The sequence below is a fragment of the Lissotriton vulgaris genome, chromosome 5 (assembly GCF_964263255.1).
Source record: "Lissotriton vulgaris chromosome 5, aLisVul1.2, whole genome shotgun sequence".
Lineage (NCBI taxonomy): Eukaryota > Metazoa > Chordata > Amphibia > Caudata > Salamandridae > Lissotriton > Lissotriton vulgaris.
Window position 1 is genome coordinate 433,708,623 of NC_141693.1, and position 21,443 is coordinate 433,730,065.

The 21,443-nt window shown below is 42.5% G+C and overlaps 1 protein-coding gene across 3 annotated transcripts in view; it reads right to left on the reverse strand.

The window, feature by feature from the left end:
• Window positions 1-21,443, reverse strand: part of PAOX (polyamine oxidase) — a 747,166-nt gene that overhangs the window by 46,322 nt on the left and 679,401 nt on the right. The window lies entirely within an intron of this gene.

Genomic DNA, 21,443 nt, shown 5'->3' on the forward strand with positions numbered 1-21,443 from the left:
GAATGCTATGAAACTTAATTTCTGTTTTCTCAGAAATGTTGGGTATTAGATGCGTACCCTCCCTCTAGATGCACCACCTTTGATTGTTTTGTAAATACAAGATAATTTTCCCTGATATGAGTGTGGAGCGCCCGCTTAGCTGCTAGCATCTAAGTGTGTAGCATAAAAAAAAAGATTATTAAGTTGCAGTGGAATGGATCTAAATAAATATAGAAATTTGGGCACAATCCTCATTTTTATTAAATTTATGCGCCCCACCAGGATGAGTGGTATCTTATGCCAGTTTCTTAAAATAAGGGTTACTTCCTTCAGCAGCGAGTCGTAGTTCAATGTTATTACCTTATCCACATCAGCCGCTATCCTTATTCCTAGATAAATTGCATTTTGATAGAGACCCAAAATCGGTTCTGTCGGTTTGTAATTGGCAATAACCTGAGTTTTATTCACGTTCAATTTGTATCCTGACACGTCTCCAAAATTTGCCGCTTCTTTGATTATCTCTGGAATAGCTTTTACTAGATCAGTAGTAAGTATCGCTATATCGTCTGCAAAAGCGGTTATTTTTAGACTCTTCCCACCATGTTGCACAGGGATGATATTGTCTTGAGCCACCAATGAATTTAAGAACGGCTCCAGAGAGAGGGCGAAAAGCAAGGGTGACAAAGGGCAGCTCTGCCTTGTTCCCCTCTCTATCAAGAAGTTCGCCGAATCTGTTCCTGCATAACTGATCTTAGCCGTTGGATGGTCTTATAGCGAGCGGACCCATCCTAGATATTGTCCATGGATACCATACGTCTTCAACGCCGCCCACAAGTACTCCCAACCCACTCGGTCAAATGCTTTTTCCGCATCCAACATAACCAATCCGAGTGGAGTGAGATTAGTCGAAGCGACATCGAACGCTGTGATGGCCATATTAATATGGGCAGTGGTGTCTCTCCCCATCACAAAACCGTGTTGTTGGATGTTAACTAATTCAGGCATAATAGGAGCCAAACAATTCGCCAACATTTTTGCGAAAGCTTTAGCGTCCGCATTGATCAAAGAGATCTGCCGGTAAGAGCCACATTCTTCTGGCAGTTTATTTTTTAAGGAAATAAACAATTTTAGCAGTTTTCCACGATGTGGGGGCCTTTCCTGATTCACCAATAGAATCTATCACTAACTCTAGGAGCGGGAGTAGTTCCTGGGAGCATATTTTATAGAGCTCTATAGGTAGGCAATCCTCTCCAGCTGCCTTTCCCAAGGGTAGGGCTAAGATAGCCGTTTTTATTTCAATTACTTCATTTTTGAGCTAAGGTGCTTAACAGCTTCATTATCTTGATGAATAGGCATATGTTTATTGAGGTATTGAGAGATATTATCTTTAGTAGGAGTTTTTTCTGGGGTATATAGATTTCGATAATATTTTGCAAATTGATCTAGAATCTGATCTGGTTGGTTATAGCTACAAGAATCAGAGCCTTTAATTATTTTAATCATTGTTCTAGCTTTCTTGTCTGCAACTTTGTATGCTAACACTTTACCAATTCTATCCCCTCCTTCATATTGTGCCAGCTGGTATTTTTGAATTTTTGCACTATATCTCTCCCTTAGCGTCTTTTTTACTGATGACTGTAATTTCGATAACTCAATTCTTAGCTCCTCAACATTAGCCTTCCCTTCCGTAAGATCCTCAACTAGTTGTTGTACCACTAATAAAATGTTAGAGGTAGTTAATTTTATATCTCTCCGATTTTCAGCATTCTTTTTTAAGATATATTGTTGGGCGAAGCCCCTTATGCTACATTTACAAGCATCCCACACTATATTAATCGTTGCAGAATTAGTATTCAATTCTATAAATTCTTTGATGTGTTCTTTTAATTGTGCAACAAAATGAAGATCTGTAAATAAGTATCTGGGGAATGTGAATTGTCGGACCGTTTGCCTCCGTTCAGTGATATCAAATTCTAACAGTATAGGGTTGTGGTCCGATGTGACTCTCGGGCAGAGTTCTATATTACAGTTCTCCATGATTCGAACAGTTGCCCACACCATATCTATTCGGGAACAAGCTTTATGAGGCGCCGAGTAATACGTGTACCCTGCTATGCTAGGGTGTTTAAAACACCAGACATCCTTCAAATCATGTAGCCTACCGAGTTCTACAATTGCAGCCCTAACTTTGCGCATCCTAATTGAAGTACCTAGCCTCGTAGAGTCAATCTTATAGTCCATAACACAGTTAAAATCCCCCATGACCAATAATTCCCCCTCCCATTCCAATAATTCTATACTTAGCTGTTCATATAGCTTAGGTTCATCGATATTAGGCCCATATACCAGACAGAAAACATATTTCTTGTGTTCAAATTGCACCTGTGCGATTGCCCACCTCCCCGTGTATCAGATGCAGTTTTTATAATTTCCATCATTAAATGTTTCTGTTTTAAAAAAGCCACCCCTCGGATAGATGCCCCTAGAGTTGAACAGACCACGAGCTCGTAACCCATTTGAGCCAGAAGCTTCCTCTCTTGGTACACAATATGCGTTTCTGAGATTAATGCTATGTGAGATTTATACATGTTTAATTCTTCCTGTACAAATATAGCTTGGTTCTCATGAAACAATGTATTGGTGAAGGCCAAATGGTAGTTCCTACATATTATGGGAATGGTAAAAGCTCTGTTATTGATCATGTGCTGATGACAGAAAGTGGTGAATGTCTAATAGACTCCTTTACCGTTACTCCAAATGCCCTTAGTGATCATGCTGCCCTGAAACTAGCCCTCAATATAAATATTACAAGGCCAAATAGCTTACAAAGTCTGAAACAAATTGAAATACAGGGTAAAAATGGTCTTACTTTAAGATGGGCAAATATTGATGGTGTAGCAAAAACCAAGGAAATCATGGCAGAATCCCATTGTGATTTCTATACAAGCACAGATTGTATGTCTACCCTGATGCTTATCATGGAACCCTTTTGTAAAATTATGGCTAGAATCGCAGAGAAACTTAAGTGCCAACCCAGAGGGAAAAGTAACAGAAATAAGGGCTAGTTCAACACAGAATGCTCTTTGATAAGTCGAAAACTAAGGAAAGCCTTACGGGATTCGCCAAGAGATAGAGAAAAAATTAACAGATTGAGAACTATATACAAAAATGCCCTTGATAAGAGGAAAAGAGAGTTGGGAAGATCTGCTCCAGATGGCTGATTTAAATGACAACTCCCTTTTTGGGAAAATAATAAACCAACCATTCCTAAAAAGAGAGAGAAGACCCAAAGATTGAGGCATTTGTACAACAGGGGATTGGACAGAACATTTTAACACAATTTTTAATCCAGAAGGTAGTATTTTAACATTGTCTTTTACACATTTTCATCAAATTGAACCCATGGACTTTCCCAATATGTTACATACTTGGGTCAGCATCGGGCTCATAAAGTAACACTACAGTAAAGGGATTTCTCCCCACCATTTGGACAGAAAGCACAATAGTTCCAATTTAAAAAAAAGAAAATAGAGGTGACCGGAAATGTGACCGTCCAATATCTCTCTTGGACTCCAGTGCTAAATTAATGGACAGAATTCTCTAGGGCAGGCTAGAAATATGGGCAGAAGAAAAATACATACTTACTGATACACCATATGGGTTCAGGACCAACATTGGAACAATAGAACAATGTGTTAACTTACACTTGTTAATTAATAACTATACAGTAGCAAGGACAGGACAATTGCACCTATGTTTTGCCAATTTGAGTAGTGCGTTTGACCTGGTAAACTATATAAAACTCTGGGAAACACCTGCGGATCTGGGAGCTCTTCGGGGTATTATCAACTACCTGTCTCAATGGTACTCCCACCTACTGCACAGGTACGATACAGCCCAAATGGGGAGTGTACAGATAGCTTTAAGGTCACTTGTGGTATTAGACCGGGATGTGTTCTTGGCCCCCTGCTCTTCTCACTCTACATAAATGGGGTGGATGAATGCCTACAAAAAACTAAAGCTAAAGGTGGAAAAGATGTGGCGCAGTGGCCAGGGCGACTGACTCCGGAGCCCAAGGGCTCAAGGTTCAATCCCCGGTGCTGGCGGAAGATCAGTCCAGCACCATGTGACTCTGAAAAATAGCTCGCCTAATCGTCCCGACGGCCCCCAGCGCCTTGAAACCTTTGGGTAATTGTTTGAGTTTTACAAATATTGGACATGTCCCCATGGTCAGTATTTGCCCTGTCCCACTCCTACTATATGCAGATCAGATGATGCAGTCCTCTTATCTAGAACATCCAATGGGCAGCAGCTCCTGATAAATAACTTTGTTAAATTTATGGATAACTAGCTTACCCGTCGGGCGTTGCTGCGATCTCAGAAGAAAGGAAATTTAAGGAAACTTGTTATGATAACATTCAATTTACATTGTGTCATTTTTATTGAAACTTATTCATTTTAATATGGAAAACATTTTAAAGTGTTGTTTTAATTCTGTTTATTTATTCGAGTGCTTGTGGTTACACAGTATTTTTTGTTTTTCCGTCTGGTGCGTACACGAATAAATCAGAAGGTTTTCCGACGCGTGAGCTGGCCACATACAGTTGTCCATGTGAGAAGCACAGATTCTCCAATTCTAGTCCACACACTTGAAGCGATTGTCGTTGTGCTTTGTTGATGGTCATTGCAAAAGCGAGTCGCACCGGAAACTGTAAACGTTCAGTATTGGAAAGAATATGATGGCCCTGGGGGGTCGGGGGCCCGATATTTAACAATTATTATTATTTTTTGCCAGAAACCTTTGCGGGAGTGTACTCAACAACTTCCCAAAGTTTCATGCCGATCGGATGAATGGTGTAGTAATGCATAAAGGACAAACAGACAGACATACATTCGTTTTTATATATATAGCTAAAGGTATGAAAGTTAATTTGAATAAAACCGTTACCATGGTTGCTGTAAAAGGTAGTGCAAAAAAAGGATACATCATGTCAAGGGGGAGAGACTAGCAGAAACACAAACCTTTAGATACGTGGGTATTTAGTCTACTGCATCGGGCTCTTGGGAAAGTCAATTAAACATTTAAAAAATGACATTTTTAAGGATGGTTGGATCAATTTTTAGGTTTTCATGTAAATAGGCTAAAAACCAATTAGAGAAATGCTGATGCTGTACAAAAGTAAATGTTTACCAAGCGCTGGATATGGTGCTGCCCTATGGAGTTATACAAACTATGCAAAGCTGCAGACATTAGAAAATCTGTTTCTGGCTCGTTTATTGGCAGTACTTAAATCAAGCTCATTGTACATATCACATTAAGAACTGGCCGCTCCCTTTTTTAGAGGATGACCTACATATTACGCCTATAATTCTGTGGCACAATATATGGAGTAAAACAGGGACGCAGTTTACAAAGGAGATCCTTTTAGATTGTCTCAAGCTAGATGCTTGGAAGAAAATTAAATGTTTGTCCTATTTAGATGCCTGTCTAAGAAAAACGGACCCTGTTATAGGAGTAAACAATACAGGTAAATTCCATACCTACTACAAAACAGAGGTCAGGACCATATTTCGGGGACAAAGAGAAAATGAGAGAGAACTAAATGAAAGCAAAAAATCCACTGAAGCTAGTTATCTGCTACATTATGTACATGCAGGCCACATAAAGGATCTGACAATTGTTAAAAACAGCCAGCAAAGATGTTATCCCACCAGATTGCATCTAGACATGTACATGTTTGCTTTCCCAAAAAGTGGGGCATGTACTAAAATCTGCCAAAATGCCCATGGAATGGTAAGTCATGACAAGGCACAATGCACTTTATTTTATTTTGCAGCTTTTATAAGAACCTCAGGAAATGCTTTTTAGCCCCCCTTTTTAAAAATAGCAAATATATCTATTATCAGGATGTTTTTAATTATTTATGTGCCCTGGAAAATAGCGATATCTGCTTATCTGTTATAACAGTCATTACAATGGCCATAGGAAGAAGAAAAAAACTAGCATACCTCGAGGCCCTAACATATGAGCAATTAGAGAAATCTGCTACCTCCTAGTCTGATCGAATAATATGAATTTATCATCCCCATCGACTAAAAACCGGGAAGGGACTGAATCCACATGATTAGCAATGACCTTTAGACCCCTTTTCAGGCCTCTGCCAGCCACTGAGATGATTTTACGCTGCTAAGCTACAATTATTATGTGGAATTAGCACAGGGAATGTGTATTAGAATGTGAATATGAATTGTTTTTAATTTATCTTGTGATCACAATGTTTTAATGTATACTTTAATGGTTTTATGCTTATAAACCAGATAAAGTTTTTGAAAGGAAGAAATAAAGCCTATGAGGTGAGTTTGAAAAGCTCCGAGCGCTAGAAACACTGCTAGTAGTAGTAGGTGATTTATATGGAGGCTCTTGAACTTTAGACTCCATAACCCTTGCTTGTGTGATTTTGTAAGTGAGCAACCCAACCAGTGAGTGATGCGTCTGCAGTTAGCACAGTCTGTGGAACAGGGTCGAGAAAGGACGACCTTTGGATACATTTTGTGGGTTCCCCCACTGCAGAGAGCGATGGGTGCGGCCATCTACCAACACTAGATTGGTCAACTGACCCTGCAACTGGTTCTACTGACTTGCTAAGCATTCTTGAAGGGGATAGATGTGAAGATGCATGTGAAGTCTTGTGTGGAGAACAATTACGAAGCTGTCTTCGAGTTCAGTGTCAATGGTTTTGGCTTCAAAGCATTTTTCGACTTCGAGCCTGACTTCGGCTCGATGCCTGACTTTGGCCGACTCGATCCAGAGCCGGAAGGCTTAGTGATGTGTTTCAGTGCTGAGCCGGAAGGCGGGGTGTCAGAAACATCTTCTCAGTGCCCACTGTGGCCCGAAAGAAGGCGTGGAACCGAGCCTTCTGCTTGGGCTGATTAGGATTTTGGGGCAAGGGGTGTTCAGTACTCATGGGACGTTGACCATGTTGGTAAGTCTTCTTCCATCTCGGAGTCTGATTCCGGAATAGATGCAAGTTCTTCTTGTTCTTCCTCGAGCCCTTTTGCGTCGAATTTGTGCTCGGATCCTTCATTGAAGATGTCCGGCGTGTATTCGACGTTTTTACGCCGCATTTTGGGATGTAGAGCCAGACGATAACGGAGCATTTTCTATGATTGAAAAGATCTGCATGCGTCTCAGTCCTGTGCGTTGTGCTCCAGAGACAAGCACAAGGTGCACACTTCGTGGGAGTCGGTGCACGGATACTTCGCGTGGCACCAAGGACAGAATTTGTTCCATCGATTGCGAGGTGGACCAACGCTGTTAGGCCGGAGAGCCTTCCCGAAGTTTTCCGATCGAAATTGAGGGAATGCGTTCGAAACAATACCAACGTGGGAAGAGTGGATTGCGCACCAAGGGGAACCCGAAGAATGGTTGCGAACCGGAGAGCAGCAATACACGTCTGAACCCGATGGCGGAAAAAAAGATCAAATAATGATTGGATGCCCATGCGCACCATTGCTGAAAGGAGGAGCCACCTTACCTTGTGACTGGAAAGACTTCTTCGAAGAAAAACAACTTGCAAAAATCCGGACTAAACACTAGATGGCAGTAGTATGCAAAGCATGTGATCTACAGCTCAAATGCCTCAAACATAATGTAAATGTAAATGTAAATGTAAATGTATAGGCATTTATATAGCGCACTACTTACCCGTAGGGTCCCAAGGCGCTTCGACCGCTGCAAAACCCTTCCTGGCTTCCCTGAGAGATGGTCCCTTAATGGGTATCTCCAGGGTGAGACCAGGCATCCCCGGCGGTCTGGTGGGGCCGTTAGTGAAGATGAGGCAAGCTAATGCCCAGAGTTGCCGAGTGTGATCGCTGATCAGAGTGGGCACCGAGGCGAGAGAATTATCGAGTCCGCTGACCCTGGTCCAGAAACCTGCCGCGCCGGGAATCGAACCCTGGTCCCGGGCCGTCCTCTGCTCTCGGGTCTGCCGCCTCTAACCAGTACTTGTTTCCAACTTAGCGTACAGGGAGTACTTGCACGTGTTGAAGATTGGCTCTTACCTGCTGTACATGTTCTTCTTTGGTTCTGGAGTAGATTAAGATATTATCAATGTATGCAACACAACATACATCAATGAAATCTCGTAGTACCTCATCAATAAAGTGTAGAAATGCTGCTGGGGCGTTGCAGAGTCTGAAAGACATGATCGGATATTCGTATAAACCGAATTTGGTTCAAAAGCAGTTTTCCATTCATCACCCAGATCGCTCTCCCACTTGTTGGAGGGGGTGCGAGGCGGATGGCACATTACTGCACCTACTATGGGAGTGCCCTAATCTGACATCTTATTGGATGCAGAATTACGATTCAAGACGCCATCATCCCTAGCAATTGCATGAATACTCTAGCTAGTAATGATTGGTTGGGCTGAAACTAATAATTGGTTGGGCTGAAACTGAATGAGTGAGTGAATACTGTATTAGGAGAGGCTAGAGCTTTTTGAGCATTTATTGTGACTTCAAGATAGGTTTGTGTGTTGGAAGGCTGCAGGTGAGACTTCAACACACTCACTGTAAATCCCAATTGGTGAAGTAAGTGAATAGTGGTTTGAGTGATTTGGAGACACGTTTGGCAAGTGCTGGCTTTGATGATTCAGTTGTCCAGGTATGGGAAGACGTGAATGTTCCGTCTTCTCAGATGGGCTGCGACTACTGACATTTGGTAAATACCCTGGGAGCAGTGGTGACTCCAAACGGTAGTACTTTGAATTAGTAAGGGTGGCCCACTATTCTGAATCTCAGGCATTTGCGATGAGCGGATGAATTGAAATGTGGAAATATGTGTCCTTTAAGTCTAGAGTAGATATTAAGTCGCCCTGCTGTAGAAGCAGGAACACTTATGAAGTGTCACCATGTGGAAATGCTCTGACAATATGTAGTGGTTTAGTTCCCTGTGGTCTAGAATAGGTCTCAAGGAGCCATCCTTTTTGGGAATTAGAAAATATAGGGAGTACCAGCCTGACCCTTGATATGGTAACGGGCTCTATGGCTCCTTTTTACAAGGGAGACTGGACTTCTAGGTTGAGTAGGTGCACATTTTCTGGTGACATTTTGTCAGAGAGTGGTGGAATGTTTGGAGGATTGTTGGTATGCTCCAGGCAATAACCATGTTGGATAATTCCTAAAACCCATTTGGCTGTGGTGATAGATTGCCAAATGGGGAGAAATTGTAGAAGACGTCCCCCGAATGGTGTTAAATGATCGGGGGAAGTGTAGGCAAGGGGAGGGGGAATTACGTGGTGTGGAACCTTTGTCCCTACCTTTACTGTTACCTCTGTATCCTCCTCTAAAAAAGCCTCTTGTAGAGCAAGATTAATTGCTCCCATAGACATGGCTTCTTCTGTATCGTTTTTCATTTTTTCCAATGACTTATCCACTTCGGGCCCAAAGAGATGCTCTTTGTCAAATTGAGTATTTAAAAGAGACTGATGGGCTTCAGGTTTGAAACCAGAAATCCTTAACCATGCATGCCTCCTCAATAACACACTAGTGTGGATCTCTCTAGTTGCAGCGTCCGCAGCATCTAAAGCACATCTAATTGATGAATTGGAGATGAGCTTTCTGTCCTGCACGAAATCCTGAGCTTTTGCTTTGTGCTCATCTGGAAATATTGGAGCTGTTGCTCCATTTCATCCCAGTGTGCCTATCATACCTGGCTAGTAGGGCCTGGGAGTTGGCAATGCTCCAATGATTTGGTGCTTGGGCAGCTACTCTTTTACCAGAGGCGCCTAATAGTTTTGACTCTTTGTCTGGAAGGGGAGCATCCCCTGTAGTTTGTGAATTGGCCCGTTTAAGGGCATTAGAAACAATCAAAGAATCTAGTGGTAACTGCCCTTTACTAAAAGCCGGATCTGTTGGAGCAGGCTTATATTTTTGGGCTTTCTGGGGGTGAGAATACGGGCATGCAGGGGGTCTTTATAAATATCATCGGCATGTCTCATCATACCTTTGAACATAGGTAGAGTTAGCTAGCCTTTTATGTGTTACTGAGTGTTTCAACTAAGGAATCTTCCTCTAGAGATTCCTTGTATAATTCCCTGAGATTCTGCAGCTATAGCAAGTAATTCTAGATATCCCACATTATCGTCAGGAGGGGAAGGCGTTGCAGGGTAAAGATCATGGCTGCTATCTGCGGGTGAATTAGTATTCTAATACTTCTAGGGATCTATTGGTAAAATGTTGCCCCCGTCTCCATCATCATCATCAGGTGGTGGTGGAGTTAGTTGGTGTAATGAGTAAATGCTCCACTAGTGAGGAAGGTAGTGCAGGGGAACTTGGTGAAGGAGTAGGAGGAGAGGGGTTAGTACCTACATTCGTCCTCTTCAAAGGAATATGATAAAGTGTTTCCTCTGATTCAGGTTAGTGCTTCTGAGAGAGTTTAGTAAGGACCTGCTCTGCATGTGGATTAATATAAAGTTCCTTATGTTTTGAGTCCGATTTTGGTGGTGGGATGTCGAAAATCGGATTATGCAGCTTCAGAGGCACTTTTTTCGGTTTCGGCACCAAGGACTTTGGTGCCGGGATGGAGTGATTTTTTGGCGCGGACGATTTCGCTTCCGAAGCTGTCTTTGATTTCGGTGTCAATGGTTTTGTATCAAAGCCTTTTTCGACTTCGAGCCTGAAGGTTTTGGCTCGGTACCTGACTTTGGCCGACTCGATCCAGAGCCGAAAGGCTTAGTGATGTGTTTCGGTGCTGAGCCGGAAGGCGGGGTGTCAGAAACATCTTCTCAGTGCCCACTGTGGCCCGAAAGCAGGCGTGGAACCGAGCCTTCTGCTCGGGCTGATTTGGATTTTGGGGCAAGGGGTGTTCAGTACTCATGGGACGTTGACCATGTTGGTAAGTCTTCTTCCATCTCGGAGTCTGATTCCGGAATAGATGCAAGTTCTTCTTGCTCTTCCTCGACCCCTTTTGCGATGAATTTGCGCTCGGCTCCTTCACCGAAGATGTCCGGTGTGTATTCGACATTTTTACGCTGCATTTCGCGATGTAGACCCAGACGATCACAGAGCATTTTCTACGATTGAAAAGATCTGCACATGTCGCAGTCCTGTGCGTTGTGCTCCGGAGACAAGCATAAGGTGCACATTTCGCGGTAGTCGGTGCGTGGATACTTCGCGTGGCACCAAGGATCTGCTCGTAATGGATACCTATTTAATGCACAATAGTCAATAGAGGTACTTAACCCCCCCTTTTTCAGGTACTAAGAAGAGGGGCAAAGACACAGGGGATCTAGAATGTCTAATCAACCCATTGGCTTATTACCTATCCAGGTATTGTCGTAAATGTTCGCTCTCTTTTTATGTTAAAGCATAGATGCGACAACACTGAAGTTTCGCGTCGGGTACTAAATCTATTCTACAATCATAATCCCTATGGGGGGTGAAGTGTTGGCTTTTACTTTATCAAAAACATCTGACAAATCCTCATGTTCTTCCATAACCCCCTCAAGAGCTAAAACGTCATTAATCATTTTTGGAAAATCATGACCTTGGATAGTATCACTTCTGGGAGAATTCAGATAACAAGAATGAGGAAAATATGCAGAATGTAGGGTCATCTGTTTCGCTACTTAATCTATATGGGGATTAGGAATAGTTACCAGGGGATCTCTAATATTAGTCTAAATTGTGGTGCATCTATTACGTCAAAGCTGATTTCTTCCAAATTAGTATTTTCAAAACTCATGCATAGGCTCTACGTAGGACGCTGAAGAAGACCAGAGGTCAATTCTCTACTGTCCACCACCCAAACTATTACAGGTCTGACCTCTGTATTTTTTTTTAACCTAAAACAGTGATAGAAGTAGCGTTCATAAAGTTTCTTGTGGTGCTAGAGTCAATTAAAGCCACAACTTTCAATTTATGATTTAACGAGTAAGTGGGGGTAACTGGTATTATGATATTTATTGGAGATCAAGCTTATAGAGTAATTTTGCCGTGTGATCTCCTCCGCCACCGAGTCTGCTTGTTTTCCACCAAACCGGTTGAAGCAGCTGATTTACTTTTACCATCAGTTTTACCAGGCTTGTTGGCTTTGAGAGAACGCGTAGAGCAATCTTTAACAAAGTGCCAGCTTTTTTAACAATGCAGGCATTGATTTAACTTTCTTCGTTGTTCTTTCTCTTCTCTAGAAAGAGGACCATGCATGGTACCTATTTGCCTGGGTTCAGGTGTATCATTTTTGGTTGTGCCCATTTCTCCTCCTCTGTTTCAAACTACGATAACTTTATGATCTGTGTTTCCCCTTTCTACCTTTCTTTCTTGAAGACAATGGTTACGTTTACCAGCTAAAACTATAAATTCTCCACAATTAACAAGAGGATTTAGTACTGGAGATAACAAATATTTTAGTTCTTCCTGCAGGTCTCTATAGAAGAGAGACACATGTTTAAAATCCTCGGCATCAGCTGCCTGGGGATATGCGTGTTTGGAAAATAGTTTCTTCATTGCATTTTCAAAGGCTACAAAGTTATATAATAAGGGGTTCTTGCGTTCTACTAGTGGCACTGACCAGAGAGCTGCATCTCCTCCAAGATACAAAAGGATACAAAAGGCTGAATCATCTGGGAGGTTCCAGGTTGGGCCATGATGGTTAGTTGTTGGCCAATATGTTTTCTTTTTAACTTTCTAAAGAATATTGGACGTATTACAGTAAATACCCCAGTAGAAAAGACGGCGGATAGGGGAGTGTAACAGAGAGCATGAACATGTGACTGGTCTGTTACAAAATATACTGACATTTTTTATGCCCAAAGGACAGAGTTTATTGATTGTTGATGGTCTTTGAGTGGAGGGCAACCCTGTCCTTTCCTTTCCCTCTGAGCTCCTTTTTGTGATAGATAGACCATGATGTGTAGATGACATTGATTGAAAAAAAATACCAAACTTATTTACAGCTCCATAAAAATGCTCTGGGGGCGCCAAAGGAATGGGAGTAAGTGTAACCACAGTGATTTGAGATTGTAGGTTCATAGTGTCGCTTGCAGTGGCTCCCCCTGTAGTATTAAATTGAGTAGGTAGAAAATTAGGAGGCTTTAGGATCTGTTTTCGATCCTGGCATGGTATAGAAGCCCAAGGATTAGGTTGTGAACCTTTCAGGTGTGTTTCAAATGCTGTTTCATCCAGTCTTAGAGGAGCATTTTCTGATTGTAAAGCTGCAAGTATAGCAGTTATAGCCTGCAATCTTATCTTCTGCTGGGAGGGCTCCATAATGTCGGAGTAGTTTTTTAATGTGTGCTTTGCCTTCTCTCAGAATCAAATAACATGCAGCACTTACCTTATTGCCTGCACTGTTTACTTCGCAGGGAGGTTAGAGTCCCACCTCCATATTCCCTACCTTACTTCCTGTGCACCTTATTAACACAAGGAAGTCAGACAGAGTCTGGGAGGAGGGCCTGGATGAAACGTTGTCGTTTTGGGAAATGACAACAGTTGTTGACTTGTTGAGACAACCAGAAGTCATTTAGGATCTTGTATGATTTTGATATACTCTATGAATTACAAGACCTTAACTCCTTCCTTCTCCCCCCTTACCTGCGATCAACTGAATAAGGTGGGACGTCCTTAGGGTGAGTGATGTTTAATAGCGAACTGGTCTAACTGGCCTGTACTTAAATGAATGGAATCACCGACAGGAGCTTTTCTAAAATAGAAACACAATAATCCTAATTCTCTGCAGAGAATGCAGAGAAATACAATGCACCATAAACAAAATATATATTTATTAAGGAATTATACGTACCGTGAACACCACTGTCAACAGTTTGTTAATACTATTTGTAACACTACGTTGTAATCACTGGTTCTCTGTATATCTCTTGATGCCTCAAACGTTTATTGAGTTCTTTGTGATTTTTGTATTTTCTCATACAACTTTTCCAAAGCGACAGCAATGATCATACTATAATAGTTTTGTTTAAGTTTCACTAATGAAAATTGTATATTGCAAGTACAAAGTCCTGATGTTAGTATTTACTCATTCGACTTCCAAAATGACGTTTTCACAAATGAAGTTCTATATCGTCAACAAGTCTTTTAAAGTTCAAAAACTAAGTTTGCTTGCGTTTGGTACCATCAATAACTTGCTTTTTCTTTCTTGTTTCTCGTAGGATGCAGGAGTGCGGATAACAAAATTATGACTCACCGGAATCAGATTGGAGCCTACTCAAAGTTGAAATATCCTCAGGTAAGTGAAGTATGACAAAAGAGATTGTCGAAAAGTATCGGGGACGGAAACAGGCAACCGGAGCGCTGCTCACATCTTCTCCGATATTGTCCAAGCAATGGTCTCGAGGCAAAGCACTTTCTGGACAGTCGGTATGGTTTATATAGGGAAACCACAACCAAGATGGCCACCACAAATTCTAAGCTCTTACGAATGCAAAGATTTCAATATGTTGAAGTTAGTCGGATTTCACTGAGAAAAAGTCAAGCATTAAGTCCCAGCTGAGTAGATCTCGAACTATCTATATCATGGTCAATCGACTTCCATATACACAATGTTTTTGAGATGTACTTACAATACTGATCACACTCTTTGTACATAACTATGAATAACAGTAGAAGTACAAGGCTACATGTCCATTCAGTGAAACACTAGAAACAATACCTCACAAACACATTATGGAGTGCTGGTGCAAGGATTAAAGGGTGGGATTTTTACATACATGACAAGACCCCCTGTCAGCATGACCCTGTGTTACAGCACTTTGCTGCATGGTTGGAAAGATAGGCAGCATTCAAGTAAACAACGATTTTCATGCTGAAAAAAGGCTTCATGAGTATTAGAACACACAGACCCTTTCTCCAAAATCAGCCAGGGCACCAGTGAGAATTATCTGTATTTCCAATTATGAATGAAGATTACATGATGGAGAATGTTCAAACCAGGAGTGAATAGAGCTACTGAAGTACTTACTAGTTACACTTCATGAAACTTTATTAATGACAGAATGTAATGTAATTAACCGTACACAACTTAATATTATATTTGAAATGATAATATATTCTTTAAATTTACCAATCAGTGTATGAGCTACTGTAACTGTAAGTTACTGGCTTACTACATTTTATTTTTCATCCAGCCTCAGACATTCAGCCATGTTCGCTGGGGCCTGAAGAGCTTCACATAGAGCCACTACAGCTAATCAAACAAACAGTTTGAACAAGGAGCCACCTAACTAAACCTATCTGTTCTTAACCACCTTTAACATTTATCGTCAAGCTTTACCTTTTTAGCCATCTCATCTGACTGTCTTTTTTTGTGTTGCAATTCTTTGTTAATATTATTGAGTAAATAAACAATATTTATCCAATATGAGTGAGGGTCACCCTTTTTAGGTCTCGCTTGGAGTTGCAGTGCGTTAAGAGGTTAACTTTCGGCTCCACCCGTATTTTCCATTGGTGTGCATCATTTGCGTCATTGCTTATGGTAAACAGTGACGTATGATTGTAACAAAGGCTTTTTAGTCCCTCCTGGTTACCACCCTGTCCTCTTTTGTCCCCGCCCACACGGAGTGGATCTTTTATTGGTGACGTGACACAGTGGGTTTTATAATTACTGTGGCGGCACTTTTTTTTACCAGTACTTACATGTGGCTTGTGAGTTTAGTATTGGGTTACGTTTAACTAATAATGATTTTTTTTACCATAAGTGTTATTTGAGTTTGGCGTAACTATTGTGTAGCGTTTAACGAATTATAATTGTTACTATACGCTTGGTTCTAAGTTGTATGGCTGTTTTTTAATACTTTAAGAGCGCGGCGCCCGCTAGGGACACCGCACGAACTTTATTTATTTTATATTTTCGCGGTGTTGTGGGTCATGAATCGTGTGTGCTACTTTTACATTGTCTGTCCTGGGATCGCTTGCAGCTGAGCCCGTGCCCCCCCTGCAGCCTTGCTCTGGTGACTGTTCTCCCTCCCACCCTCACCCCCACATCCATACCTGGAGAAGCGCCGCCTGAGCCCCAGCGCTCCCACTTGTGTTGGAGCCCGGGCTGTTCGCGCCTCCCCCTGCCTGCCTCTGGCAGCAGCTCCAGTGGAGCCGAGCGGCAGCCAGAGAAGTAGAGGCCATTGTGTGTCCTACCTCCTGGTGGCAGCGATCGGTCAAAGCCCCTGACAACCCCCAGGAGCCTTGGAAACAGCAGCTCCGACACAGCCACAGGAGAGCTGACCCCTGCCGTGCAGCAGCCGCCGAGCAACACTGGCACCCGAATGGTAGGCGCCAGGCCCACTGGGGTGATGGTGCGTGAAAGAATGGGTTGTGTCTGACAGTCTGCTGCTACCTCTCATCACCACTACCCTAGGGGGTGGGGTCTCTTCCTGTTACTTTTATGTTTGAGGGAAAACGTGAAGGGCTGCAGGGGGCCTAAGCCGCTGCTAAGCGTGCTGCTAGAGGGGCAGGGACGGCACACAGACGCATCAGCAACCAGGCTAGTTCCAGGGTGCCAGTGCTCCGCCTCACTTCCACACTCTGCCGGGCCAGGCACACTATTTACATTTATTTCCATGTTAGGATGGTTAATTAAAAACAATAACTGTGCCTTTTGGTAAGCATGTGCATGCGTTTTCAATGCACGTGCACACCTATAACATATGTGGTGGCTGCATCTTCACCACTACCTTCTACTCAGGGCTCCGTCAAATCAGCCATTAATTAGTGCTGGCGCTAGGGCCAACTGAAAGTATAATTCTTCTGGGCTTGTGCTCTAAGAGCGCAGAGCTGCAAATCGCATCACAGCCCGCTGCCAGCTTCAGGCATTACCGCTGGTCCTCTTGGGGCTTCCCCGTCTGTCCTCCACTCTTCAGAAGTTGGAGTCCCAGGTTGGCACTTATATCACGACTAACTCCAAAACTAAGCTGATCTTAAACCATTGGACGTAATGTATATAACAAGGAACCCCTGATATAGAGATAGAAACAATTCCTAGGTCAATTGATATGTTTTGATCTTGATGGTCATGGTACCTAGCAAAATACCCTAGCTCAAATGGTCTTGGTTTCACTAAGTTTAGAAAGGTTAAATTATTCCCCTTCTTGACCTGTAATATGCATAGTCGTCTCACAATCTGATGGTGTAAAATGATTCTTGTAATAATCTGGCTCCTGAATCTAAAATTGACTATTTTTAATTCTTAGGTTGAATTTTTAGAAAAGTTTTGTTAACCCCGCAGAACGGGTGTCTCCAGCTAAAATTAAGAATCGTAGCAGCACGTCTTTACTCAATTTAAGAAAAATTAAATCGGAAATTTATTGTAAGTAAAGGGATTTCAAATTAATCGATTGAAAACAAATGTCCCCACTTTCTGGTAATTTATGATTATGTTCTCCGATTCATTTTTCAGACTAACTTCTCTACATATCATTAGAGATACAAAGACTTTTTTAAACAAACCCTTATTACAAGAGGTTACAAGTTCCTTTTGAAAGTAAGTATTATCATGCAATCTTGCTTAAGTTTAGATAAATGATCCATTTTACAGTAAAAAATAAAACCTCAAATTTAGCAACCTTTATAAGTCAGTATGAGCACTGAATTTAACCTTACTTTATAGACTCTATTGGTCTGCAGTCTCTTTTGTCTAAATTGTTGGGGGAGTGTAAATCAGATTGATTAAAAACACTTTGATTAGGAGCTTTGTAATTATGTTGTTCACAAATGTATTTACGCTGGTTTGATTGTTATAAAAAGTTATTGAAATCATTAGGATGGAATTTCAAATAGATAATAGATGATTTTCAATGTACATTTTATCTTTAGGTTGTACGTGGCTTGTCCTGAAGAAGGCGCTGGTTCGCCGAAATGCGCGTCGAGTTTATTATTGTGCCACTATTATTTTAAAGAAAACCTTTTTTAATATATTTGTTTGTCATTCTGTATGAATTTCTTTGTATAAACTTGCATTTATTGTCTTTATATGTTTGATAGACTTAAATTTATGTACTCAATTATGTATTTTACTATATGTTTTTAATATTTTGTGAGAATAAAAAGCAGAACTCTAATTGTTAATGTTTTCATTCCCCCATTTATTATCATATAAGACAATACAGTATAAATTGCCTAGGTTGTTATTTTTCATATACTTAAACCATTGGACTACAGTGTTAACAAGCACGTTAGTCAATGATGAAATGCTGAGCCCTGCACCATCAGGTTTTAGCTGCACTACAGTGCTCTTGGCCAATGCACTGAATATTGTCCTTGCTCGTCAGTTGTGTGAGCTCCTGGCTCTTTTCGGGAAATCTTTGTGGGCTTTCAAGACATAACCGCTGAAATCTAACCTGCCTAACACAGCACAAAGGCCTCTCTGTGGAACGTTTTTCAGATAAATTACCGACTGCCTAACGCTATGCTTTAAACTATTACACAGCTAACAACTACAATTCTAACAACATAACGTGACAACATATCACATACAAACACTCAAAAAAGACATAGCTAAAATACAATACCATTATCAAAGCAAATGGCTTTAACTTAAACAAAGGCGAGACCTATGGCATTTTCAATGCTTGTTCCGATTATAATAACGTGAATAAACAGGGAGATGGTAATACATTTATCATAGAAAGAAAAACCAAAGGAAAAGAGGATACAGGGGAGTAGATGCGTACGGGCAGAGAGAGTGGTAGGGGGTAATAACTAGTAAGTATTAAAGGATATTATGAGACACTGAGGACCTGTGGTGGCAACCCTGGGAAGAGGAGGGAGGGGGGGGAGGAGTGAAGGGGGGAAAGGTCCAGCATCCTGAGGGGAATTTGAACCTTAGAGGGCCTATGCAATGGAAGTGGTTGGTCCTGAGAGCCTCAGATGAGAACGCGGATGAGTGAGGGCTTTGGGAGGGGGCGTCTCCTGTGTTGAGAGATGATGAAGTGGTGGGGTGGATCACCATGGGCCAGTTGGTATAGGTATCGGCAGCGGTGTTGGGCGGGAGTCAGGCCATGTCGGGGAAGAAGGCGATAAGGGAAGGAAAGAGAGCTTTCACTGTAAACATGGGTTAGTCCTGTACGGTCTGCTAGGAAACCGGGTCGAAGTACGGTGGAGGGTGAAACTGATGGGTCTGGGGTTGGTAGCTGTTGGAACATCATTAAGTGGGCCTGTGTGTCCGGTGGTGGGGGGGAGAAGGAGATAGGCTAGGGGATGGGAGTGAGGGATTAGAGAGGCAGAGAGGAGGAGAATAACAGGCGGAGGGGGTGGGGACTGAGAGGCGGTGGGGCTCGTAGATGGGAGGAGAGAAAGGGGATGGAGGAGAGAGAGAGGGGAACCAGATGGGGTGGGGGCGGTGGAATGTAGGGGGGCACGTGCGTCATCCCACGTGGATAACAGGAGTAAGGTGTCCAGAAAATTGGAAGGACAGAGGGCAATAAGCATTCCTTGAGATGACAGTAATTGATGTTGTGGTCCATTTCAGCTCAATATGACTCAAGGGTTGGGGAGCCTGTGGCAGGGTTTCCATTACCAGTCCCATCACGAAGGAAGGGTGCCTGTGTCCATAAAAATAGCTCAGTCTGGTCTTGTAGATTATAAATGATGCATTCGTGGGAGGTCATTTGGATAATTGCCACCAGACAAGTTTCCTGCTACAGGGGTATGGGTGACCTCCACTGGCAGAAAACACACATCTTGGCTGTGTGGAAGAGGCGGTGGTGCTGCTCGGCATGACAGTTCTGGTGAGTCCCTCACATCATGGAGGAGAATAACTGAGGGAGCGAGCGGAAGGTGTAGTGGCATGGAGGAGCTCAAGACCGTTTCTAAGTGCAGCCAGAAGGGTTGAATTGAAGGGCAATCGCATATGATATTGGCTATGTCACAGTGTGTGTTCGCGCATCACCAGCAGTTCGTGTGGCAGAGGAGTCCCGCTCTGTTCAATTTTGTCAGTGTCCAATGCCAGTCATGTAGTGTCTTGAAGAGGCAAAACCTCAGGCGAGCCTCTCTCGTGCCTCTATCTAGGGTTTCTAGGATATCTGGCCATTGGTCGTCCTCATAAGAGGTTTTGAGGCGAGTTTGCTATTTGCACGAAGAGTACGCAAAAGGAGCTTTGAGAAAAGGTGGGTAGGGAGCATGCCGTATAGTCCTGACATCACTCCCTTGTGGTACCCCCAGATGGTCAGATAGGATATTGTAGGCGACCAAGGGAGGGGGCCAAAACTACGTCTTAGGCAATGTTGTATTTGCATGTAGCGCCAGGTTTTCTGTGGATGGAGGCAAAATTCCTCCCTCAGATGACTGAACGGCTTAAGATCTCCATTGAGCAGAAGTTAGTCTAGGGCGTGACTACCTGCTTCCCTCGATTGAATCCAAGACAGGGGCCGGCCATTGATGCATATGCTGTCATTGCCCCATAGGGGTGCCCTTTCATGTAGGTGCAGGTGTACCCCGAGAAGGCGGCATGCCAGTAACCAGGCTTGGTGCACAGCACGCAGCACAGGGTGTGGGGGTCCTGAGTGGTGGCACAGTGCCATATATAGCTCAGAAAGCCCTGCACCAGCGGAGAACAGTTCCTGTTCGATGTGTACCCATTGTGGTGGCTCCAGGGTGCCAGGAAGCTGGTATGCCAATTGGGAGAGCAGGGGGGCAAGGGTGTAGTGCTCCACTGATGGAAGGCTGACAGTCTTTAAATAATAATTTCACAATTTCACAATTAATTTACATTTTTATCTGTAACATTAACCTAAATGACTACCTTTATTGTTTAGTTCTCACCAATTTTCTTTAATACAGAATAATTTGCAAGAACCATTGTCTAGTAACTGTAACAATAGGTAACGTATCAGTTCAACATTATGACTTTTTGGCAATTACATTTTTTTCTAATAAGGACAGCGCATGTCCACAATACCAATGCATGGAATTGGTGAATTGAAAAATTTGGGGTTTAGGGGAAAGGAACGGAGTCTTGGGTCATTCTGAACTACACGAGATGGACATATTGGCATTTAAGATCATTTAGAATTTGCAATATTCAACTTACTGGACAGTAAAAATTATAAAAAGAGGATGTCTCCTACCTTAGAAACCACTATCGCAGTGTGGGGGATTGGTGTAAATAGGAAAGCTCATTAGGGGGAAAAAAAGAATTGTTATACTGCTGCGTCAACCTGGAGTGACGGCTTGGCGTCCTCCATGATGGCATCCCAATCCCTGGCTAAGGGTTGTTCGCGGAGATCTCTGTCTTCCTCACTATGCAAGGCCTTTCTCTCAGCTTTAACCTATTTTAGAAGGGCACTACCTCAGTGACAAGTATGCCATATGAGTTACCCAAAAATGCATCTAGCCCTCAGAAAAAATTGCTGAGGAGCATAATGGGTAAATTGGTGAAATATAAATTTTGTGGTAAAATCACCATCTTGGAGAAGGAAATACGCCCAACAGGAGCAAGTGGCTGTTCTTTGAGAATGCCT